We start from the raw sequence: 26,479 nt of genomic DNA, 5'->3' as shown, positions 1-26,479 counted from the left end.
ATAAGCTTCCTGTGTATTGGTTATTTTATGCCACATTATCTCACACAAACCTGTCAGCCAATCTCTGGGGACAGACTAATAGCAACACAATAGTGACATTCTTCCATAGCAACAGGGTTAGCCCCACCCCCCTCTTACCTTAGTTCAGTTTCAGTAAAAGTGTCTGTCAGACATTTTGTAAAAATGCCTGTAGAGGAAACTCTTAGTTACAGACCATTGGCACATTTAGGAAGAGTCCCCCCTGTGCTAAAATAACAACAGACCACAGATTTTTTTGTTTTAGCTGAAAGCATTAGAGGGTGGATCCTAAAACAGGCTGTAAAACAACATGGCCGACAGTGCAGCCATGCCCACTGCTACAACATGGCTGAGAGGAAGGTAAGAGCAGAATGCTTACCTGAAGATGTTAGCTGGTGATGCTACACACAGAAGTGTGTTGTTGTGAGGAGACTTGGTTGCTTTGTTTTGTGGGTTGAGCAGCTGATTGTTTATTTCAACAGCTGAGGGTGGGTGATACAGTCAACAGGAGGTCTGTGTTGTGTTTCTTTGGTTTGTTTGATAGCTCAGGTTAGCTTAGCATGTTAGCTTGTGGCGTTACTAACGGAGGCGAATGTTGTTTCCTAGGGCTCTGCTGACTGTGTGTGTGCAGGTAAAGAGAGGGGCTGTTTCTGTTTGTGTGCCAAACTCAAGCAAACAGTGAGAGAAAGCCCCGCTTATCAGTGCTTTTTTGTAGGATACATGTAGGTTACATTGTTTTTAAAAAATTCACACCACTACCACTTGTTGCTGTTAATTTCAGCATATGCAACTTTAAAATTTGTGCCCCATTGATGTGCTTTTGTTGATGGACAATATATAGAAATGAAATTGAGAAATCCACACAGTTATTTGTCCATTACCTGTAATGTATTGTATTGTAATGTCAATGCAGCTGTTTTGCACCTCTTTATCAGGGAGTCCAATAATTCTCGACCTGATTTTCATTATGTTATTTTTTTATAGCTAAGCTAAGGAGCTCTCCCTTTTATTTGAGGGATTCATCCAAGGATTTCAGCAGCATCCTTTTGAATTGGTAAGTTTACGGTTTATTCAATGCTACTTTGTCTGGTAAAAAAAAGAAAAAGTCATCTGATCATTTATCATGTCTACTTTGTCTCTCTCTCCCTCACACACACAGGATGCCATCACTTGTTTTAGGATGCATCAGAGTGAATTCAGCACAGTGGAGTTATTTTGGAACGGCTCTTTTTGAAGGTATTTATCATGTTTCCTCTCTCTTTATCTTCCTTGATTCTCTCTCACTCATTACAAGGCCTCAGTGTTTCTAGGGAGTGGCAGGGTTGGTATACATAGTCAGGGGAGTGTGAAGATAAGTGGTTTGTTGATCGATTGTTGTGGGCCGGTCTGGACCAAAATGCCAGAGCCATTTGTCCCGGTCCAGCCGTGACATCACCTGTATGTCACTGAGGGAGACATACCCACAAACAAACAGCTTTACTTTAACTTAGTTTCATTCATTCCAGGATCTCACCAAACTCTGAGCTTTTTTTCCTCCTTTTTCTTTTTTTTGCCCTACAAGTTTCTGCTTGTTTTGGTACAAGAACACATGATGGTCAGTGTTCTTCTGTGTGATTGTCTGGTGGATTTACTCGGTTGTGAAGGTTATGCTCCTTCCTGTGTGTCAAAGATCTGTGCAAGTTGGTGGAAAAAGTCGGGATGTGTGGTTTATCCGGTCGTTGTAGCTTTCAGCTCGTCTGCAGGTTTGTCCAAAGATGAAACGGATACAATGCAGATATAAGACCGGGTCAAGGTGACGAGTATCAGCTCTTTGTTTGCCTGAGAGTAGGGTTGAAGGAATTAAATGGTTTGTTATGGTCGGGGCTACAGTATGGTGTCGCCTGGTACCCACCTCAGGGCCTGAAAGGAGGTCACCACATCATGAATAGTGATGAATGCTCACCCAATGTGCATGGGCCTACTTCAGGTATGGTAATTGTTAGACACATTTGTGTGTTTCGTCTGTCATTCGCACACTTGCTAACTCTCTTGACAGGCTCTTTAAAGTGATCAAAATTATTTTCTCTGCAGCATGGAATTTTTTCAGCCTTTTTCTTTTTTCTTTTTCTTTTTGAGCTCCTGGTGTGTGACAGCTGTAAATCTCGTCTGTCTGACAGATGATTGGGTCCGTTTCTGCAGGCGACATCGAGAGACGCTGACGACTTGTTTTGACAAAACACTTCAAGGGGCTGACTACCTTCAAAAGACACAATGCTGTATAAATGGATTTGCTAGCCCAGCAACAAACAACCCATAATCCAACACAGTCACTGTCCACTCAAAAATAATATCTGATGTTGGGTAAAGTATGGAATTGTTCATTATCTTTATAAGACCATCTTCCATTTCACAACCAGATACACTTACAGATAATAGTCCTAAACACAAATGCATGGTTTTATTATTTTTAATAAAAACATCTGGTTCAGTGTCTGGCTAACATCTGCTGTGAGAGTTTTGGTGGGCCATATAGATGTAACATCCGCTGCCCTCTCCTCACTGCGTGATAATTTGGACTCACCCTCGTCTTGACACCGGCAGCCAACCCATCGACCTCTCACCCGTCTCCAACCAGGGCTGATTCTGGTGTCAAAACAGGCTAATTATTCTAATTATTCCACATCCTTTGCAGTATTGTTGCTCAAAGCAGCATTCATAATGTAATCTTTGATTTAATGTTACCCCGCAACTGCAAGAAGACTTGTGACTCAGGCTGTTTGTCAAATATTGTCAGCAGTAGACTGAACTCTACTCTTTCTTCGCAGTGCACTTTGGGCAACAGATATGGTAGATTAAGTAAGAAAATATCTGTTGCGCAAATGGAAAATAATAAATCATAAACTATTGCATCAGTCCTTTCTGACATTGGCAAAAGCGATCCACATGCTAAGCAAGACGTAGCCCAGAGCCCTTCAATTAACTGAAATGAGCCGAGTGCATTTAATAATGTATTTAAACAGTCTCTTTTCCACCCTCAGCTATTGAATGCAGGTCTTACTTCACGCTGATTTTTTTAATGTCATAATGTTAAAGCTGCCACCACTCATTGCACTTACCCGGAGGAAAAAGCAAGATATTGTAAGAAGCATCTTTGAGGAGAGCAAGTGTTGATTTGCATGAGTCAGTGTTTGAGAAGAATGATGGTATTAAAGATGATTAAAAGCAGCAGCAGTGGGAGAAAAGGGAAGATATCAGTCTGTCGATGATTCAGCTCGGAGTCATTCACACTCTGGTAGGTCGCAGTGCGGTAGAGATTCATGATTGTGGAACTGTTTTTTTGTTATTCAATCAAACTGAGCAGTCGAAGGACAAGCAGGCACAAAAATGGCTTTTATTTAACTGCCTGTCTCCAGCACGGTGCCATTATGTTTTCGGGTTTGTTCGTTCGTCCCATTCTCAGAACGCGATATCTCAGTAACGCCTTTAGGGAATTTCTTCAGATTAAGCACAAATACTCCCATGGACTCGAGGATGAACTCATAAGAATTTGGTGGTAAGAGGTCATAGGTCAATGTCACAGCGGCCTCACAAAATATGTTTTTTACACAAATGTCTTAACAGGATAACATGATGAAGTGATGACATTTTATATCCAGTGGTCAAAGGTCAACTTCACTGTGACATCATAATGTTCTGCAAAAGTGTTTCCTGCCCATTATTAAACACTGTAACTCAGGAGGGAGAGACTGTGACCATATTTCCTGGTTTGCAGAGGCATACAACCACAACGCGGCCATTGTAGTTTGACATACTGTATGTTTTGGAGTGATTGTACAATATGTTGATGGTCCTGGAGGTAGCAGTAGCAGTGTGATCCAGAACAGGACAGTGTTTTCATTTAGCTACTTTTACTCTTTTCTTTCCTTTTTTTGCATTTATTAGGGGTGGCAACAACAAATAATGCTTATATTCATTATATTTGTAATAATTTTTTATGTATCTTTGTTGTCTTCACTTGTCAATCGATTAAATTCTCCTTATTATAGATTCTCTTATGTAACACCTATATCAGTCATTTTTGCAGCAAATTATTGTTTCCATTTGAAGTCACTCGATAAACGTGTCTTACTGTCAGTGAAGAACTTAAAGTTATGAATATTTTCTTAGTTGTGAGACTTGCGTGTTCCAGTGTAGTAGCTGGGGATTAGAAAGCAGAAAATCAGGTGTTTTCACGTCTTTTATGTAGTATGTTTTTTTTTTCATCGTGTTCAAGCACCTCAGTGCATGCTAAAAAATAATCATGTTGCATTTGATCCAAGTTATCTCAGCGCCATTTCAAACGCAACAAAAATCACCATCGCTGTGCATATCGGTGAGATTATCAGATGAGATATGTGGCTCTCTGTGCATCTGAGTGTGTCTAGTCTGTAGGAATGTGAACTGTAGTCTCATACCGTGGAACCACCAACAAGTACTGATGTGTGTGGGTGTGTTTGTGTGATGACATGTGTGACTATCTTTGTCCTGTGTGTGTGATTATATGGAATTTGCTGTGTGTATGTGTGTTGACTAGAGGACACTGAGGATCCTATCATTACTTCTTACAGTTGGCTTGCACAGCCTGTATGTATCCGGTTGACTTGTACCCTGCAGGTGCCAAAAAGTCAAACAGAGTCAGGAAGGTCTGCTTTCTCTTACTTGCAACACGCTTTAACAATACAATTCATTTATACTGCTGAGACAAATCCAGGATCTGATTGCTAATTTAATTGATTATAACTCTTGTTTATTTATTTGTCTCATTGTCGATTCCTACACTTTGCGCTTTAACATTGTTACTTTACACTATTGCCATTTGATTTTAATTGTGTCTGCAGTTATTGTCTGCCTGGTACAAAAACAATTTTGGTCTCTAAAGCTACCACTTCATGCATTTTTATAAAACTGAGCTGTTTAAATTTTTAGTAAGGCTTAATTTGAGTGACAGGTAGGTGCCTCACAGTTGGATAGGTGTTACCTCTGCTAATTCGAGTCATTGAACGATACCTCTCGGCTGTGTTTGTGGTGTTGCTGCCTCTTGGAGGATTTTTCATGCAAATATCAGAAAAATAATTTCAGTTGTTGTGCAATTTATTAACAGAACACGAGGAAGTCTGTGATTCTGTATTTTGAGGCAAATTAAATGCTAGTAAATGCTATGCTCTCTGCTGTCTGCGGTCACCATGCCCAGCTTTGTTAGTTTAGCTCATTAACTAGCTATTTACCCTGCAAATGAATTAGCCTTGGGTTAGCCTTCAAGCTAGATGCTCAGCTGTGCTAAAGTTGCTGGGAGGATGACGGGAGCATTCGCTTACCACAGTTGTTAAACCGGCATGCATTCAAGTCTCAGCTTCACACAGGCCTCACCTCTTTTCCCATTTTTGGGTTAGCCGGGAGTGAGGCAGTGCCAAGATGGCAACGGCAGAGCAGCCCACAGTCAAAACCGCTTCTCAGAAATCTGTGGGTGAAGTAACGGAGGGTACACGTCTATCTTCAGTCTATGGTTCTCCCTCAATGCATTTGCTGAGGTTTTAAATGAATCAATGAATCAATGACAATATCTAAATACTTCTTCCCCCCATGCTGTTAAGGAGTAATGCCTTCAGTCTGATTTTGATTACACACAAAATGTAAAACTGTTGCAACTTATTTTTTCTCATTCTGCTCTTCTTTTTTTTCTGAAACTGATTAGTAGCAATCAACAGGTGTTGTGCGTGTGTGTGTGTGTGTGTGTGGTGTGTGTGAGGCAGCAAGGATTGTTGGAAGCCACAAATGAGACACCTGTTCTCTCCTGCATGGAGTATATCAGTGTGGCCAGAACCGGAGGGAGAGTAAAGTGTTAATCAATCACTGCGGCCCCCAGCTGGGCCCACCAGTGTTTCTGAGAGGGAGAGATAGCAAAGTGCAGGTACACTGGATCACTTCTATAATCAGTGTGTAATGCATGGGATATATGAACGTGTGTGTGTGCGTCAGAGGAAGCAAGTCACAAAGAAACACAATGTTAGTTTGTTTTGTGTTCTTATTCTGAAAATTCTTATCGAAATCACAAAGATTGTGTGTGTGTGTGTGTGTGTGTGTGTGTGTGTGTGTGTGTGTGTGTGTGTGTGTGCGTGCGTCAGAGGAAGCAAGTGATAAAGAAACACAATGGTAGTTTGTTTTGTGTTCTTATTCTTAAAATTCTCATTGAAATCACAAAGATTGTGTGTGTGTGTGTTTTGATGTGAGTGGGTGTGTGTGTGGGCAGGTGGCCAACAAACATGCGACAGCTGCCAGCATGCAGAAGAGTCTGGTTTATTCAAAGCTGCCTCTCTGGAGTCGGACTGAATGTATTTGTGAGTCCTGGCTGAGCAGAGATGCTGTGTCCGTGAATCATCCCCAAAGCAGTTTTATGGCTCTGTAATGAAAACTGTCGTCATGTTCTCTAACAACACCAATTTGGAACCACGGCCAAAGTCTGAATACACAGTCAGGTGGTGTGTGTTCCCACGGGGCAGTGTGTATTTGCATCAGTTCAAAATAAATGACACGTTAAAAATTTTAAAGCTGGAAACAACATTTTTCTGTTTCTGCAGCTACATCTGCCTGTCTGTGTGTAATCATATGAGGGGGGGGGCTGCTGTAGTAAATGCAGCGCTTCATTCATTCAAAAAATATGTTGCTGTTGTTGGCACTTAAACCAGCCAGAGTTCTCTTTGCCACCAAACTGTAATTAAGAAAACAATTAAGATGTATGTGAAATTAAGATGTATGTGAAAAGAATTTCCTGGAGATACAGTTGTCCTGTATATTTATAAATTTAGCTGTGAAAAATTACGCAATTAATTAAATAATCAGGAAACAAAGTAGAGAAAGTTAGACTTGCAATGGGTCATATTACACATACTTTAAAACTGGAGGTTGTGTGTAATGGGAGGAAGCACAAATGAGTGTCTATGATAAAAAAAAAAAAAAACAAGCAGCTCACTGAGACATATTTCAGAAGTTGTTTTAAAAAGCAGGTTGTGCAGGGAGCAGGACGAGCTGCAGATGAAAATAAAATCTGTTTGAAGTATAAATGAAAATATAAAAAAAATAAAACGTTTGTGACAGTCCTTCACTTCAACTCCTCAAGTGTCAGCCTTCAACACCTGTGGAACATTCAGCTTTATCTGCACTGAAGCACAGATCAGGTCAAACATAAACTAGAATCTGTTCAGATCGCATCATCTGTGCACACTTTAGTCTATACTGCTGCACCAGAATTTGACCATGACATGATCTTACTTCTGGCCAGATGGTCTGAAACACTGATCCACTTTATTTATTCACTTATTTACTGCATGTGTAGAGAAATGCAGCTACATCTGACGTCTGTGGACAACGGTACAGACTCGAGCTGCTCGGTGACATTTATATCGGAGGATGTAAGGTTACAGAAGCCTACTGGACTTCTGTGACTTCAGCTGTAGTCCTCTCACAGACTCTAAAGGCTTGACACTCACTTGTGTGCGAATAACAGTGCACTTTTTTTTTCTCTTTTCTTTAATCTGCAAAGTCAGAAACTGGTGGAGCAGCAGGGGGAAGAGTTTAGTTGCTCCCACCTTGATCGCTGAGGGAGGACATGTTCTGTTCATATAGACCACCATCTTTTAGTCGTGGTCCGTGTCGTCTTCACTGTAAACGTGAATTCATATGGACTGACAGGTAACTTATCGATTGGTTTGATGATGTCATCCTGCATCATCAGCACTACATGGACCCATGATGGGAAAGTAAACAGTGGTGACTGACAGCAGGTAAGCCTACACTTTACTGAACCTGATCAGTTTATTGATCCCCTCTTGAGTCACAAAGAGCTCCTGGAAAGAACAAACAAACTTCTTATAAGCATTATTAGTAGAGACTGGTTACCAAATAATGTTGCATAATTTAAGGCTATACATCACTTATAACCTGCGGATCTGGAGATTGTTTTGGTGACAGCTGATAATCGGCAGGTGGCAGAGGTTGATTGACAACTAAATGAACCTAAATCAAAAGGGTCGGGTGTGACACTCGTCTTTCTTGTGCAAACAGAAGTGTCGTGTCGGTATCGTGGATGTTTGCTACGACCAATTAAAGCCATCAAAACAATCATATCTGAGTGCCGTTCACCTGTTGCAGTGCATATCCATCATTATGTGGCAGGCTGACAGGAATTGTCATGTGTGGGAGTAAGATTAAAGAACAATGGGGAATGATACACAGACACACAAAGGAGACATAAAAAAAACAGTGAAACGGAGACAGAGAGCTGAGCAACAGAACAGACCAACTCACGGATGAGGACCTGAATACACTGAATGTTGTGTTAAAATTTAACGACAATGATCAATGATCATAAATATATAAAATCTTGTTTCTAACATAATTTGCACACAGAGCGCCGTTACTGGGCCGACTGATGCTGTGAGACGGGCTGATTATTTACCATGTCTGTGTAGATAGACAGATAGATTGGTGCGTGATTTGGAAATGCCACGCAGTAACCGGGCTGGAAACCAGAGCAGGTTTGGTTGCGCATTAAACTCAAAGGGTTGGATCCATGTAGGACGAATTAAAAAAAACAAAAAAAAACAAAAACAAAAGGTAACTCAATTTTCCGTGACATTTTCCTATGATCAAATTCTTTTCAGCTCTGATCACCTGCAGTCACCTGTCTGTTTGCCTCCTCAGCAGTGTTTTGACAGTCCCTCCATGTGGTTAGTAGCTTCGTTTGATTAGAAAGCTATCAGATTTTTTGTTCAAACAAATGATTTCCTCCATGGGGCTGTTTTGAGTATTTTATTCTATGTATTGGCCACAATAACATAATTATTTGCTGCCATGTGAGCCACAGATTACAGCTTGGCGAGCTGCTCAGTGACTAACACTTTTTCAGTGGGAGTCAGTCGATTTGTTCGTTGACTGGGTCTTGATATATAAATGTTTCGTGCTACATGATTAATATTTAGTTAATTATGTAATTTTAAGTGGAAACTAGATTCATTGACCTGTAAAATGTAAACATGTATGGTTTAATTTTATTTATGCATTTATAAACAGGCCTACGATGTGCCTAAGCCCAGTAGCACCCCATGGAGATTGACAGTGCGTCTTCAGAGGCCTGAAGCTTATAGACTCTATTTCCTTAAATATGTCCTAAAGCTGTAAAATCTCCTTTTGAAAAATGTTAAATTATGCACAATACATGCAATATGTGTCATTTTAGATTATATTATAATTCCTTACGCAAAATGTGGATCATTTAAATTTCAGTTCATCTTAAAAATATTCCAATAGACTCATTTACTGGGACACTGGACCATGATACAGCAGCCAGAGCCAGATGTAAAAACCTCAAACTAAAATCATCATCATCATCATCATCATCATCATCATCATCATCATCATCATCATCACGGCAGCAGGACTAGATTTTCCCCCTTGTGGACAGAGAAATCTTTATGCTGACAAGTGCTTCACACAATCTGACTTCAGATCCGTGGTTTCGGCAACAACATCTAAAGGTCAGGTTTTGTCAATTGGTCTCATTGTTTTTTCCTGCTGTAATCATCAACAGCTACAGCTCAAGTCTTACATGTGTTGTTTGCCAATACTTTGTGTTTTAATAATGTAGATATTACCTTGCGCAGCTGTTGATCTATTTCATGTTGTGTAGACAGACTATCGATGAACCTTGTTCCCTGCTGAGGCCCGTGTTTAAGTCGATACTGTTACCGGACAACTTCTCTTAATTAACGAACTGGCAGTATCACAGATCAAATGTTATCACGTTGCATGTGTAGGGTAGGGTGGTATGTGTTTTTGATGTCTTTATCTGATTACCTGCAGTGTGCCTAAGGCAATTAATTGTACAAGCAGCAGCAAATGACTCTCCATTTTTTTTTCGAGGTAACGTGGTTTACCATATCTTCACACTTTTATCATGTGGCTCACTCTAGTTGTAGTTAGTACGGCTCCCTTTTATGTTATCTACTGTATTTGATGTAGGCCTTTTAAGCACTGTTTTTTTAAGCCTGTCTTATCTTGTCTAATTATTATTTTTATATTTATTAATTGTTTCCATTGTTTAGAAAAGCTCTATAATGAACTAAAAATCAAATAACGAACAAAACACAGGAATTTCAGGATTACAGGATGTTTGATTCCCATGTGAAAGTAACACTTTGTGTAGTTTCTTTTATCTACCATTAAGTTTACCACGTTATTATTGTTACCATGACAACAAAAATCGCCTAATCTTAAGAAAATACTTTAACCCAAACCATGATCTTTTTCCAAACCTAACCGAGTAGTTTTTGTGCTTTTATTCATCTCTACCAGTGACCATTGTCACATTTCATTTCATACATTGTTATCAATAAAATATCCATGAAGGCCGGTTTTGACCGTATTATTAAGGCATTTACACAGGCCTACACAATGTACATACACCTGGAGGATAACATCATTTTGTTGTCTGTGTGGCAGCTGCTATTGTCTTCAACCATTGATGCACAATAGATGCCATGGAATTAATTTAGCCACAATTTTTAATGTGTATCTGAAAAAACATTTCACTTAAGTTTCTCTGTGGACTCATAGACCCGACCCATGATTTTTCTGCTGTCTATGCCCCCAGCCCCCCCTAAACACACACAAGTAGAGGACTGTATTGTAATGAAGATAAATGTATGAAGAAAATTAATGCATTATAACACAAAGCTTTTAAGTTTTGTTTTTGGAATACATTTTCTCATAAACACAGATAACACAGTCAGTGTTCTGGGGGGGGGGCATCGGCATAAATCCGTCCACTCTCCTACTGGAGGGCCCAATTACTTGACTTCGCCTAGCGATGAGTCCGATCTGAGAGTCATCTCGACCAGTTGACCTTCAGATCATGCCTTCAGTCTGCTTTTCAAAGAGTTCCACATTCCCAAGCCGCACGCTTTATATCAATATATTGACTCACATGAGCCTTGGGGGGGAAGTCCCATTTGGCGCTCAAACAGAGCAGCCGGTCAGATGATTTGCAAAGTGTCAATAAACTGAGACCGAGGCTGGTTCTGAAGAGCAGGATGGGTTCACATGTGGAAAAAAAAAACAATCTGGACCACATTGAAAGGCGGTCACATATTCACTGTGGTTCACAGTGGACACTGTTTTGTCCATGTGACTTGGATTGAGTGAAAAAATCTCTGTTTCAACAGAGAAAAAGCTTCACTCTCAGTCTTGGGTAATTTCAAAATAGAAATAAAAACGTTTTGAAATAGAAAACTTGAACTTGTTATTTCCTCAGACGGGTAAAATGAAGCTCAAATTATTGCCGTAGTGAAAACAATAAGTAATAGTCTAAGTAAAAGTATGAAAATATTTTACAATGTTTGTGACTTGCCTGCTGTGAACCAGTGTTATTTTTGGCTTTGTGTGGTATCAAAATTATACACATTAATCACAAGAAAATTCACAAATCAGTTTTTGACTTCTGTGCCTCAGAATGATTAAACTTTTAAACTACTTTATTAATCTTTGTTCAACATTTTATTTAAAACTTGAAAAACATGATTATCAACCCCCGTCTCCTACAAATTACATTTCTATACAACTAATCTGCAGACTGCGGATGTGTCCCAGGGGCTGTATTACAGAAACTTCCTAACTTGCAGACCCTGTCTCAACTGTTTGGTAACCATGGTAATTAGGGTTAGGACCTGATTTAGGAAAGAAGCCATTACAGATGAATAGTTACTACCTAAACTGAAGATAAAAAAGTGCATCACACAAACTTAGTAAACTAAGTTGATCTGTACTAACTTTCACGTTCTACCAATTCTACCCCATGAGCCTGCAGTTGTGCCAAGCAGCTACGACCAGTTTTGGAGAGGCCGACCTGGCGACATGAGGCTCCGCCGGTTGTGGTGCAGCTGACAAATGCGCTTCGTTATTTTGCTACGGGAGATTTTCAGAGTAAAGTGGTCATTTTCTTGTACATTTCAAGAAAAATCCTTAACCTCTTCCTATAATACAGCTTCTGGTCTTTGGAGTCACAGTTTTGTACTTAGTGCTTTGTGAGACTGTTACTGTTAATAAATGTAGCTTCATTCAGTCAAAAAAAAAAACAACAACAAAAAACTTTACAGAAACATATTTGCTTTTGCAGTTTAGTTGTATAGAAATTGAATTTGCAGGATAGACAGAGTTGTGATTGCTTGTGCTCATACTTCAGTATCATGTCAGATATTATATCCCTTATACAATGGCCAACTGTTAAGGGAACAGAGCAGACAGGCACGGCACCTACAGGGAGGACATATTTGTCTTCTGTGGGGAAAAAAAAAAAAAAAGTGTTTTGTCTGTCTTCATCTTGGTTTGAAAACCCATACATCTCTAGAGTCCCAAACTGTGGCTGCTGTGTAATTCCAGCTGTTCTGCAGAGTGAGCAACGCCTGTTTTCTGACCACTCGCAGTCCAAGTCACCGACATGTGTTGCAATAAAGCAGAAAGCTCATCACAATATCCTGCAGGCTCCCATCTGTCCAATCTTCAGCAAAAAGCACAGGGACGGTGTAGACTGAATGCCTGTTGGTTTACTGTGTGTGTGTGTGTGTGTGTGTGTGTGTGCGTGTGCGTGTGTGTGTGTGTGTGTGTGAGAGACACTGTGGTGACTCAGTGTTAGCATGAAAACCTTAAGTTACATTTAGGTTAGAGTTAGGGGTTTGTCCTGCAGTTAATCATGTAGTATTAGTTTGGGGTATATCTGAAGTAAGAGAAAGCGGGAGAGAGAGGTTTTACTAAGTCAGTCATCGACACTGTTGCAGTGGGGATCACTGCTGAGACTGGACTGATTGGTTCAAACTAGCCCCAGCTTGTGCCTCTAATGAATTTACAGTCTCGTTATAGAGCCAAGCATCCTCCTCTCTGGAAAATAAATAGACTGCAGTGTTTGAAACGCCCAGAAAGTGGTTTGACAACACCTCCCACCGCCTCTCAAGGTATTTCCAGAATCCTCAAACACTCTTCTAACCATCTGGATGAAAAGAAAATATTCAGCCCACTGCACAACAACATTATTTAACCTGTTTCCGAGATGCATCACCACTATAGTGTCACGACTGTGCAAGATACAGTCTCAAAACTTTAGACCAAAACTTGAGATCAAAATGAAGGTCGAGTTCGAACGTGGGTGTGATCTGACCCATGAATACAAGTGCTGAGAACTGCAGTTCCTCCAATGGCCACTTGAGGCTGACTCCAAAAGTGAGTCAATCCCAATAGACTCCTATGCTAAAATAACTTTACAGCAGAAATAATATGTTTACAGCCTGGTACAAAAAACACTTTTGCTCTCTATAGCCTCCGTCATGACAACTGTACAGGGGGTGAATTTTTATATAACTGGCCAATCAAAATTTCATTAAGGCTTATAAATATGCCTAAACGAGGGTTTGTCACCTTGAGTGACAGCTCTTTGCCAAGTTTCGGATTAGCTGGAAGGTAGGCTGAGTATCTTACTCTGAGCTTCAAAACCACTATATAGAAACCTGTGGGTGACATCACAGAGGCTACGTCCGTTTTAAGTATAGTCAACATGTTGTTGGGTGTTTCTGTTTTCTTTTTCCTTTCTTTTGCTGTGTCTGTGTTGACTCGGCATCGTTGGATTTCATTTTATTAGTCTCCCACTTTACCTCTCCTGTCCTTAAAATCGTGTTGCCATCCTGCACCTTCTCGTAAAAAGGTGTCTGATGTGAAATTATGACAAAGATAATCGTTGTAAAAACCAAAATGTTAATGTTCACCCTGCTACACCTACTAAACCTCAGTGGGAATATGTCCATGTTTAAGGCTTTGGTAAATATCAGTGGATGGTGGAGAGTTTTTAACTGTGTGAAATGGGCTCTCTCCCACCTGTTTTCAGTGTCCCTGAGAGGACAAAAAAATAGATGCTCAACATAATTCAGAGTACGTATGAAGGTCCAGTCCCCAACACATATCATTATGTGGGTCATACTCCATTAAACTAAAGTGGAACGAATCTGATACGAGTGCTTTGATATTTTTTTTTTACTGCGGCGTTTTACATCCCTGCAGGGCTGAGATAGCTCCATTGTATTTCATGCTTTCAAAGTATATCCATTTTATATAGAACCGTTTATACCCGAAGAGCTGCTTCAGCCAGTAAAATGGTTCCATTAGTAATTTATAGAGCTAATGGTTATTATTTCATCAGCAATTATAATTTTAACTTTTAAGCAATCCATACTGAATTTGAACTTGTGGATTTATTTGCAAATTTCTAGTTCGGGCGGTTTCCACTTGTAGCGGACATGAATCTTGAATCTTGCATCTGATATGTAATCTTGTCTAAAATCACGAGGGGCCTTCAGCAAAATTTTGAGTTTAATGTTCACAGTATATGACTTCACGTTTTGTGTGCCTTCAAACGCAAAACACCGCCAGGTTCAATTCCAAACAAAGGATTTGTTTTGGTTTCAAAGAATGACTCTTCTCAAAGAGGCGTCTTTTCATGCGGCTCTCAGTCATTGTGTGCTCGTTCGAAGTCTCAGAGAGATGTCTCCCAGTCGTAATGATTTTTTTTCTGCAACAGAGGAAGGATTTACTGGATCATCTATCCAATAAAAAACAACCAACAAAAAGCAGCAGGGTGATCTCTTCCTGTTGTGGCATTCAAGTGTGACCGGCACGCCCCGGCCTCTGTCATTCATTCTCCTTTTGTCTCTCTTTTTGTTTCCCTTTCTTGGTCTTCTTTTCACTTTATTTTCCACCATTCTTGGTCTCTATGTGTCTGCATGTGTCTTTTTTAAAGGAGGTACATCCCAACTGTTACCCCTTCACGCAGTTCACATCGCAACGTCTTAATGAATTATGGAGCAAGCTATTGTCCTCCCACAGTTGTTGTCCATTCATTTTATATCAGTTGAGCTTCATGTTGTCAGGATCTTTTCAAACAAAACCTTTGGTGACAAAAGGAAGATGGTATATTGTCTGTATTAGGACATTTATTCGCAACTGAATTAAAGGAAGGAATTAATAATCTTGTTTTTGCTAATCACTGAACAAAACAGGGGAATTTAATTACATTCTGTGTAATTAGAGGAAGACTACCACCAGCCTGCACACTGTCTTGTGTTAAAATCACTGAGATTCTCCCACAAACACAAAATTGGTTTTGGCATTAAACAGCTCTGTGAACGAAGGAAATGTAAACTCTTTAAACAGGAAAACAATGTTGTAATAGTCTAGTTGATAGGATGAAACTGGAAACAGGCTGTCACATTGTTTTCATAATCTGGCTTTTAATTGTGAGATTAGGCTTTGACTCAGTGGCCACTTTATCAGGTACATCTGTGCAGTTTAATGGAATCCAATACACGTTTTCTAGTGTAAAGCCTGTTTTAATGGTGCCTGCAATGTGTCGCAGAGGTGTTGATTCTGCTCTGTGTTAACATTGGGTTCATAGTGAGTGATAATGTTGTACCGGACTGCATTAAACCTTCATTAAGTCCCCCTCGTGTATGTGAAATGAAGTGAAACCACTCTCAATATAACAGTCCAGTACAACACCAGCTTTATCTGTGACCTCAGGAACTCTTCCGACAGTGTCACCACAAAAATGTAACATTTGAATTAATGGTGGATTTATTGAATTGATATATAATGTAGAGGCTGTAGAAGAAAACTCACTCAAGTCCTTAGTTTCAAGTTTGCTGTAGTGATGCAAGTTTATTGGTATCCCGGGATACGGTGAGCCAACTGACACAGAGTGGGTCTGAGGCAGTAGACTGACCCAGAGTGAAGGGCAGGGGGACAGTTTTACAGTTCAAGACAATGGGATGGACAACTGTATTTGCATATACCTGGGACTACAGACATTTGGTCGGACAGGAAAGGAAATTAGAAACAAAAGGTAATGTTCTCTAGAGGTCTAACAGTGTAACACCTAGGTTCAAGTTATCAAGGGGGTAGGAGTGCCTCTTAGGCTGGATCGGCATATCCACAGTCAGGGCAGGAAGGGCCCTTAGACTGAATCAACATATCTATAGGTACGTTGTTGTTAAGACGATAAAGCGTTGGTGATGCAAGAGGGAAGAAGGGGTGTTCTCCTTGATGAAAGGATCAAGGGGCCAACTCAGTAGGGTTATAGAGTTGTTCGTAGGTGTCAGCAAGTCTACACTGAATACACTGAAGTCTGTATATTCTTCCTCAAGGCGTACCTAATAAAATGGACACAGCACCTCTAAGGCGAGGAGCAAAACATTGTCTTGTGTTTTCATCAGTCAGTTTCACATGAGTATTACTAACATAATCATGACTGTAATCTGTCTTGAAACTGCCAGTAGCTTTAGATTATTGTTGTGTCACAGTCTAAACTGAAAGGAGCCATCATTAATATTATTAGTTACACTTATGCTTTGTTGTCATGGCAAGTCACTCTGCTGTGAAAAATGCCTGTAAACAAGTGAGCAACTGGAACATTAATATAAAGTTTTTAGTGAGTAAGCTGTGTTTTCGATTGACAGGTTAGCAAGACGAATGGGTCACAGTGCAGTTTACATTTCTCTCAAGCAACATTTCCAACAATGTGAAGTTTTGATTCGTCAGAGTGATTAATTTTTCGCCCGAATGTCTTGTACCAGTTTAGATAATCTATCGTTGACGTGTAAAACAGAACCAGAGCTCTGCACGACATCAGCCCAACACTACATCAGCAGATTTCTGTCAACTCTGTTCGTCCTTTCACTTCACTTTGTTCAGCACGTGCTCATCAATGAGATCAGCTGTTGTAGCGTTCAGTTGGGGGATGTAAGTCTACAGCTCTCAAACAGGCAGAAAATTTTAGCTAAAAACAGCCAGGCACTGAATGGACTCCAGCTTCATGGATTTAGATACAGTTATGTGAAAACGTTGCTGTGTTGCTTATAATAATCTGCTCATTATCTCATTCTATCACTCAGACAAAACTCTGTGTTCATTTAAAAAAAAAAAAAAAAAAGAAGTTATTTCTTTGGGAATTTTTTGCCTTTGATAGTTACAGAGAGAGAGAGAGACAGGGAAGTCAGGGAGAGAGACGGGGACATGCAAAACAAAAGTACATTCATGTTGAGTCTCACAAATCTCACAGGAATTACTTTTACTTACATTTACCTCCTTACTTGAAACTTTAGCCACGTTTAATATGGACATCTGACATTGTAGTGTTATAGCTATAGACTGTATATGACACAAAATGAGGAAAAGCATGATAAGTCCTTTTGAATATTTTTTTCTCATAAAAAAAACACCACGTCAATCCAAGTCATGAACCTTGGCCAACATGATTATGATTATTATATAGCCAGCGTTAGCATGAACAGCTGTTTACTTACCAGTCTAGAAGAAACGTTGCAAATTCGGCATCAAACTTTATTCCTTTACTCAGTAACAGCTGTCTCCAGTCGTGGGAAGCAACGCCAGTGTTAACTCTCTTTCTTCTACTGACGTTACCATGCTAACCAGCTAGCCCCAGCACGTCCCCTCCCTTTCCGATTGCGACTCATTTGAGCATCCGATATTGCTGCTACCTGTTCCCAGCAAGAAATCACGTTCAGCTGCAGAGAAACCCTTTTAATAGATGCTTATTCTCATAAACTGGACCAGTTGACAGTGCTGTCTATTCAGCTCACTGCTGTTTAGACTGATATCAAGCAGAAGGTTTTTTTCTTTTTTTGGGTAGCTGATAATGTCTGATGTAACTATTCAAATGCCTGTGTGCTACAGATAACAGTCTCTCTGTGTGATGAGTGTTTATGGCTTAATTAGATAACACTCAATTTATTTAGAATACGTTGACGTTGCGTCACATGATCATCCAAATGTTGTTCTGGATTTGATTGCTGTGGCAAAAATAAAATGCAAGGGGAAATCCTTATATGGTCAGTGGAAAAAAGGTCAGTGGCCCCTGCAGCTTCAGGAAAATAGTGCTAGCATTACTGTTAGCATCACTTTTAGCATCAGCCATCAAAAAAACAGCTCATCTGCAGAAGGGCCCTCTCCAGCTCTGTTTCCCCCCGTCCGTCTGTAGGATTTCTGAGATCCCTATCACTTCCACTGCCCTCACTCTTTCTCTGGATCTGTTGTTCACAAGCTCACTAATGCTTTCTGCAGCTCGCTCGCTCTTTCTGTCTCGGATTTATGAGATTCCTATCACTCTTCTTTCGCTCTATTTTATATTAACACTTTCACTCTTTCTCTCTCTCGCTTTTCTCATCTCGTTTCACTCTAAAGATCAAATGTTTTATCAGACATGGGATTGGCGGGAAACCCCGTTGGTCTGCAGCTGACAGCTGTGAACAGGGAAAGTAATACAGGTGAACCGTTGTTTTCCACATGACCCCTCTCTCTTCAAGTCTCCCTCATCCTCCATCACTTTCTCTGTTGCTTGGCCTCTTTCTAATTTTTCTCTCTTTTCTCCATCTGTCTGCCTCCCACTCCCCTCCCCGCTGCTGACCTCGCCTGCTCTCAGGTAGGACCGGGTCCCTCAGGAACGGAGCCAAGTAGTCTCTTCCATTACAAGTCCAGGGCCTGACATGCTGAATATCATCACTTTGCCTTCCTTCTTTGCAACCTTCATCTCTCCCTCAGATGACTGTCTTCCCCCTTGCCCTCCCCCACGGGACTGGAAACATGTCTCTGATGAACCGTTTCCATTTCTTCTTGTCTTTCTTCTTTTATTCTCTTTCATTTAACCCTTCCCCCCTCTTCCCTTCATCTGCACAGTTTTGAAGCTTTAATTTATTTTATTTCCAGGTTTTTTTTCTTAAATTGACAATTACAAAAAAAAAAAAAGAATAAATAAACTGGTTTTGACTCTGACAGGTTCTCATCAGGATTCAAATGATGTGGGATGAGCTGAGACAACACCTGAGTCTGACCCTTTTATCCTCATCCTCTAATACAGGGTTTGATTACAAACCCTCAGTTTTTAAATTAACTGTCATTGCTGTTATGTGCCTTAATAAAATGCTCTGCCACTGGATAGTCCACATTCTGCTATTTAATTGTTGTTGCACATTTGTGTTCAGACAGTTTATCCTTTTAGATGTCTTATTTGAAAAAAAAACAATAGAGGGACAAACAAGACGATATATTCCACAATGGTGTTAATTCATTTTTCAGAATAGCCTAACCCCAGAGAATGTGTTGCTGTATCATGTTATTTTTAAGTCTTAAAGGGGTAGTTTGGATACTTTGACATTGGGTTGTGTGAAGTATTTATACACGGTCGGTGTATTACCTGCAGTAGATTCATATCAGTGCGCTTCCAGTTTGGAGAGGCAGCCAGGAGAGCCGTCACACAAAAGCTGGCCAATGCACTGATGTGGTCGCAGCTGCAAAAGTGTGTTTAAGCCACTTTGATTTAATATTTTTCACTGAAGCAATTTCCTTTGTGAAGCGTTATACCACCGTATTCCTACGCATAAGAGCACCTACGCACTGTATTATACGTTGCAGATGGAATAATGCATACTGCTGCTGCTCTGTGAGAACCTGGAGAAGATCGCACCGGTGGGCGTAAACACGTAGGTCCTAACTCTTGCGCCGGTCTTACCGTCTTGCCGTCGTAGCTGCGTCTGATCTTACAATGCGTGTTCGTGTGAATTTCACCCGAAGCGGAGATTGTTGCTAAGCGACAGTTCACTTCAAACGAGGTGAAAGAAGCTGGGAAATCAGAGCGCGCACTCGCCACCTGCAGCCGCGTTTCTGTCCGATGCTGTAGTTGAGGGGATCTTGACCTCCTAAGACCCGAACTCTTGCATGGCGTGCATTTTTAATTTTTTCTTTGCTATTTAGGCTGAGTGGGACCTGATGAGTGTAACAACAAAGAATTATCTTTTTACATGATGTAGTTTCTGAGAAAAATGATGTCCACATATGAGGACATTAGTTTTAAATTTCGATAGAAACCAATAAAGTCACAATTGAGTAATGATGTGCAAAACTATTTATTTGGTGCCAGAACACAGCAGCATTTTCCTGAGTGCAAAAATAAAATGAGAAAGAAGAATTGTGCCCCTTTGAGCAATATGGCTCATTTGAAGTACTGCTAACAGTTGCAGAAAGACTTATGTCTGTAACAAAGTAAAAAACATTCTGAAAATTTTGCATTGTTACTGTTCATTTCAATTTCTGAACATGGCATGAAACATGAAACCTTTCACTTACACTCCAAAACTCCTACTTCAAACTATTTTTTTCCCCCGTTGGAACATGTTTACACCTATGTGTGAAAGGCTCTGTAACAGTAAGCAGAGGAAAACCTTGCATGTACCACACTGCACTCGAGTTTTCCCTGAGCAGCCTTTTGCTCTGCAAAAAGTGCATTAGCATCCTTAGTGTCCATTTCTTTGTACGGCCATTCATGCAATAGTAACTCATCATTCTATCAACAAGGTCAACTCCACCCATCTTGGAGTTGTATTCATGGTCAATACTTGGTCGCGAGATGGTCACATATCGTTTCTGTTTTTTGTCTTGGTGTCTTCTGGCTCTCTAGCATGAACAGCAGACATCATCAATACCGGTTTATTGTCATACCACTTTACCATGCAAATCTTTCCATCCTCAGTGGTAACTTGTGCTGAGGTACCTCTTCCGTCCTTTTTATTGTTTTGTCAGTTGGTAGCTTCTGCACTGCTGCAGCGACCCGATTCTTCATAACTGTACCAGTTACATACATCTGCTTCTTCATCATGCGTTCCACACCTTGGACGGATGTGAAGAACCGATCACAGTAAACATTTGTATTAGGAAGCAGAGTTTGAGACAGACGATCTATCACCTAGCCTCCCAAACCCAGATCCTCTGGTTCTTCAACCTGCTCAAGGAGTGCATCTACACCTTGATAAAGGTCAAAGTCCAGCACAATACCATCCGCTGTTGCGCAAAAAAACTTTTTCACGCCAACTGGATTTGGTTTCATTGGTAGATATTGTCGATACGGACAAGCTCCTGTGAATGGAATCATCTGCTCATCAATGGAAACGCATTCTGGTCGAGCCTGAGATTTGCATCCTTTCAGAATGCGGTCCAGAAAAGGCCTCACCTTCCAGAATTTATCACACTCTCTCAGATCCTCCGGAACGTCATCATCAATGAGCACTTTGAGTGATCGCCTCAGTCTGAAAAATCTGTCACGTGTGAACTTTTCAGTGATGGCAGGGAATCTCAAGCCGTTGGAGCAGTACATCCTAATTGCAGGCTATGGTACACAAGACATCAAAATACAGGCACCAAAAAAATTATAAATTTTGTCAGTTGATGTGTTGAGTGGGTCCCCACTTCTAGCCAGTGACGTAGCATTAGAGCAATCTGCAATCATTTTCATCAAATCTTTATCAATATACTGTTCAATGTAGTCCAGTGGGGTCCAGTCCTCTCTGTCCTGCGCAGTTTCCTCCTCATGCTCAAACTGGCCTTGATTTGGTGTTAGCGGAGAAGCCCTCCATCGCATCCCACGCCCTTTGTTGGACTGCTCTTGATGGCTTGGTCCTGGTGTTGTCTCTTCAGGGACATTGTTTGAGACATCAGCCTCATCCTGCTGTGTCTGAGAGCGACGTTTGGGAGTGCGTGATCTGGCGATGTCACGATCTGAACGATATCCTTTATGTTCGTCACGGAGACGTTTACGTCCCCTGATAGGCTTAGAGGGCTGTGCAATGGGGTCCTCATACCCACTACTGTCCTCCTCACTGCTGCTTGGCTCCTGTTGTGAGGGTTGAAATTCAGGATCCCCCTCTACATCATCGATGTCTGACAAATCTTCCACCTCTGAGTTGTCTCCACCAATTAACCACAGTAACTCCACTACTTGTGAGATAGAATAATGCTCTGGAAAAAAAACATCATGAGAAAAGTCAAATAAAAATCTATGTGGATTTATTTATAACTTATAACATATTTATAGCATGCTACATCTGTTTGTACTGTAGTAAACTATTGTTTTCTACCAAAATCACCCAAGAATACAATTTACATTTGTGGACATTTTCAACAAACTAACAAAACTAAGTCCCTTTGTCCACATATGTAGACATCATGTTTAGCGGCATGGTAAATCATTACAGTTCCTAACTTTTGTAAAATTTTACTTCCATAACAAACATTGAATACTTTTATACATATTTGAACAAGAATCAACTATGAAATTTGATTGAATTTTTTACCTGGCGGGGTTGGGATCGGGAGTGGCCATTTGAACGTCTGGGTGTGTTGTCTGCCATCTTGAATCTAATCTGTAATGTGTTATACTCTTCTGCCACCGCTGAGTGGCAGTATAATATCCTCATATGTGGTCACCAGGCCCTTGTTGAGAAAAAGTTAGTATTGTGGTCTAGAGAACCCAAGATGTGAGGTCCACATATGTGGACGCCAGGTCCTAGGAATTAATGCCCTAACATTATTTATTCTGTGTACAAGACGTAGTCTGACTGTCCAACATACACACGCTCCACACTAGACGTAAAAGTTACACTCAGGCGCAACACGTACAAGTCCAAGTAGAGATAGTTATAACTTTAAGTTGGTCGTAACTTTCAGTTCTAAGTCGCATCCGCTCTTGAAGTTTCCTCTCTTGCACATTTGAAGAGTTAAAACTTTTCTTTCTTCCTGTTTGCTGACTGCATGTCGAGATGTCGCCATCAGCACCACTGTCTTCCTTTCTATTTTTTTTTCTTCTTTCTGTCTTTTCCATTTAGCACATTTACATTTGCAGCCATTTGGCTGTGATGATGACCGGCAAGGTTTTGACAGTGGTGAATATGAACTCAGTCTTCCTCATCCACATTTGCATCATCTGTTTTAGTGACCTCTTCCTCTCAGCTGTGCCATGCCAGAGGAGTAAGGGCAGTGATCTGGCAGGCACCTCGTTAGATACATATCCCTGACTCCACTCTGGAAAACTACAATACACAGACACAGAATCCCAGTTGGAGAAGTCATTGCAATTCATTGAGGCCTGAAATTAATTTCATATGTCTTTACAAGAGAATCCAGCGAGGCATAGAGAGAGAGAGTGTGAGAGAGAGAGAGAGAAGCTCAGAAACTACAGGCAAGGAATTTACTGACATACACACATGGATAAGTGTGCATATTCATAATCATGATGATGATGATACTGCACTGTACTGTGTGTTTAAACAATATCCTCTCAGAATGATATAAAACATGGCAATCCAGAAGTCTGTATTGGCAACACAAGCACCTCATCACATGAGATGAACAGAGCTGATTGCCAGTAGGGACAACATGCTGGTCTACAGGGGTTTAAGACACTGATCATGTAATTACAAGGTTACAATTACAAGACCAAGAGTCAACAGCTCTGTGAGGCTGGACTTTAGTTACTTTGTTACTTAGCTAATTAGCCCGCTCTGAATGCAGCAGAATGGAAATGAGATGAGACCCAGAGGCAACAACAGAGCTGTCCTACAATTCTGGAGAGTTCTCACAACGGCAACTATTTTCTGTTCTTGCTTGTCCCATGAGGTAAATAGTAGAAATATAGAGTCCGTGTTACACAGTGATCCACCAGGAATGTGTGTTTACACGCATTCGATTGGTCAGCGTTGTCAGATGAATGTAGAGTTCAGTAAAAGCCTGGTTGAACTGTTTTTGCCAGGTCACCTCTCACCGATAGACTCGCTCCATAAATGAAAGTGAGAGCGATGTTTGAAGTCGGTCCGAATACAGCCTTAGGGTTCGTCCTCTGGGTGCGATGGATATCTGTACAAAATGTACAAAATTTCATGGCAATCCATCAAACAGTTACTGGGACGTTTTAGTCTGGACCGACCAACTGACGGACCAGCATCGCATTGAGGGGAACGGTTGAACTAAAGCCAAAAAAATGGGAAGGGTCCTCACAAGGCCTGCAATTAAAAGTATTCTTTTTTTACATTATTACCAATATGACCAAAAAAGCAAACTGTTACTGTTGGCTGAATAAACAGACTATTTCTTGTATCTAAAACAACATTATTGGTCTCATTTCAGGGGCTTATGAGGTGACAACAGATATGCTAACAAATCACCTACACAAAACTTTACCTCAACATTCTTGGACAGGAGGACTGGATCTCTATAATACTGCACATGGCAGCCAGTTATTGACTATACAGCAGACATTCAGGTTCTGGCATTGTACGCTGTGTATGCTGTTTGCCTTCTGGCAAAAAAACACAGCTGAAACTTTTGGAATTGGAAACACAGCCGCTCTCCAGGACTGTGGCTGACACATCCCTTCACTTCAAACTGTCAGATATACTAGTTGTGTCTCTCTGACAGCGTTTCCCTCTGAGCGCTAATCAGTCGTGTAATTAAGTAACAAGACAGTATATTATAAGCCAATCTAGAGAGTAAGGAAGTACTGCACGGGGACGGGGTAAACAGGGCATAATGAGGAAAAGAGGAAGAATGATGAGTGAACATCAAACTTTTAATTTGTGTTTTAAGTTTAGTTCTGCAGAATAACTTAATGTAAATGTATTTCCTTCAGATGTTGGGCTTTTTTTTTGTTGTTGTTGCTGTTTCCATTTCCAGCATTGTGATTTTAGTATAATTTCATTTTGAAAACTTTTGTACAGTAATATCAGAGCACCTGTTTTCTTGCAAAAATCAGATAAGTTGTATTAAGTGTATGTTCTGCCTCGATTAGTTTCAGTCGATTCTCAATTATCTTTGTTTTTTCCATTTTTCTTTTGTAGCAAGACAGATTTTTTTTCAGTCTTATTCTGCAAAGTTTGCACTTGTTGTATTATGATTTTCAGAGGAAAAAAAGAAACTTTAAAGTCTTTAAACATCTCAAGTTTCTCACTCTCGTCCTGTTGCAAAAACTCTCAAACTGCTGAACTCAACTGACCAGCTCCACTCCTGTTTTTTTCCCTGCGTCCTTTGTTTCCATCCAAACTCGTGAGACCAAAAATTTTCCTTTTGAAATGTTTGTTGTTGGCAGCCGCTGAATAGAACAGACAAAAAAAGAAATTCAGAGGGACACGGCAGTCTTCAGCTGGGAGGATGGGAACCTGCATAGAAACACGATAGAGAAGATTAAAAAGCGTGATGAACGCTGACACAGATCAGTGAAAGAACAGGAGGAGCGAACAGAGGAATGTAAAAATTAGATTAGAGAGAAAGACACAAAGGACCAGTACAGATGCTGCCAGTGGATTCAATTAATGATCGCTGTAGTTATAATGTTATTGATGCAATAACTTTGACTTTTGTGCAAATTCTTGTAATTCAGAAAAAAAACAAAAACAATTTCCCCATAGATACTGCTGTATACAGTATTAATTAGCCACAGTGCATGCAGACTGATAGATGATATTTTCCAAAATAAAGTGCTGAAATGACATGATGAAAATGGGTTATTGTGGCTGTACATTGCTGCTTTGAGTTAAATCCCATCATGTTAACATGCTGATGTTTAACAGGTGTAACGTTTACCTCGTTCACCATCTCAGTTCGGCGTGTTATGATGCTAACATTTGCTAATTAGCAGTGAACACACAGCTGAGGCTATAGGGGAACACCATTAGTTACGTACTTGATCATGAGCCAGAGTGTTGGACAAATTAAAATGTTGTTACGCTTCATCCTGAGGGGAACATGAACGTCTGAAGAGTGTCCTCACCTCTGTTTGCCTCAGCTGAATTTGTCCCTTTAGGAGTGGTGAAGCGGGAGACTAAAATATTGTAATCTTTACGTTTCCTTTCCAAACAGTGGTTCAGCAGCTACTTAGTCACAAATTCAGTGTTAGAGTGGCTGATGTAGAGCGGCCAAACAAGCTCAGGCTGCTTTAATAAAGTCGTCGGTTCCCCACACAACAGTGGGAAAAGAAGGTGTTGTGTTGCTGAGAAAGTAAAAATGATCCGCCGATGAAAATAGGCTAAAAATGGCTATTGCTTATTCCACAATAAAAGCCACCACCGTATGTTCGTCCAGTTGAAGTGTTTTAAATGTTGTGCAGCAGAAGTAGGAAGCGTTGCGTCAGCATTAGCATTAACTTAATCTAACACAGAACAGAAAACATCACACTGGATCCCTTCCTGTCAGTCCCTCATATGAGTGACTGCAACTTGAAACCAGGGCAACAATGTCAGACTCCACTACTAGTAATAAAAACTCCTATATATAATAGATAAATACAGAATATAAATACATTGAATGACTTTAAAAAAAATACTCACTGTACATAGAATCAAAAACATAGTTTGATCTGATTAAAATCTGCAGGATTAAAACCTTAATTAAAAAAAAAATGTTGTTGTTGACAAACTTGTGTCTCAGTTGGACGTGTAATTTGCTTTTCAGATCTCGTGTTTTGAGAACAGCTTGCTTCCTGTTTTTAATGCTGAAGTTACAAATCCGCATATCAGATGTA

At 40.4% G+C, this 26,479-nt stretch overlaps 1 pseudogene; it reads right to left on the bottom strand.

Moving 5' to 3' along the window:
- Positions 1 to 22,291, bottom strand: part of LOC147817486 (uncharacterized) — a 101,865-nt pseudogene extending 79,574 nt beyond the window's left edge.
- Positions 22,292 to 26,479: the final 4,188 nt, after the last annotated feature.

Source organism: Seriola lalandi, unplaced genomic scaffold (assembly GCF_002814215.2).
Source record: "Seriola lalandi dorsalis isolate HSWRI2012SDOR001 ecotype SW California unplaced genomic scaffold, Sedor1 jcf7180002054951, whole genome shotgun sequence".
Taxonomy (NCBI): Eukaryota; Metazoa; Chordata; class Actinopteri; order Carangiformes; family Carangidae; genus Seriola; species Seriola lalandi.
This window is presented reverse-complemented; position numbering and strand designations above follow the sequence as displayed.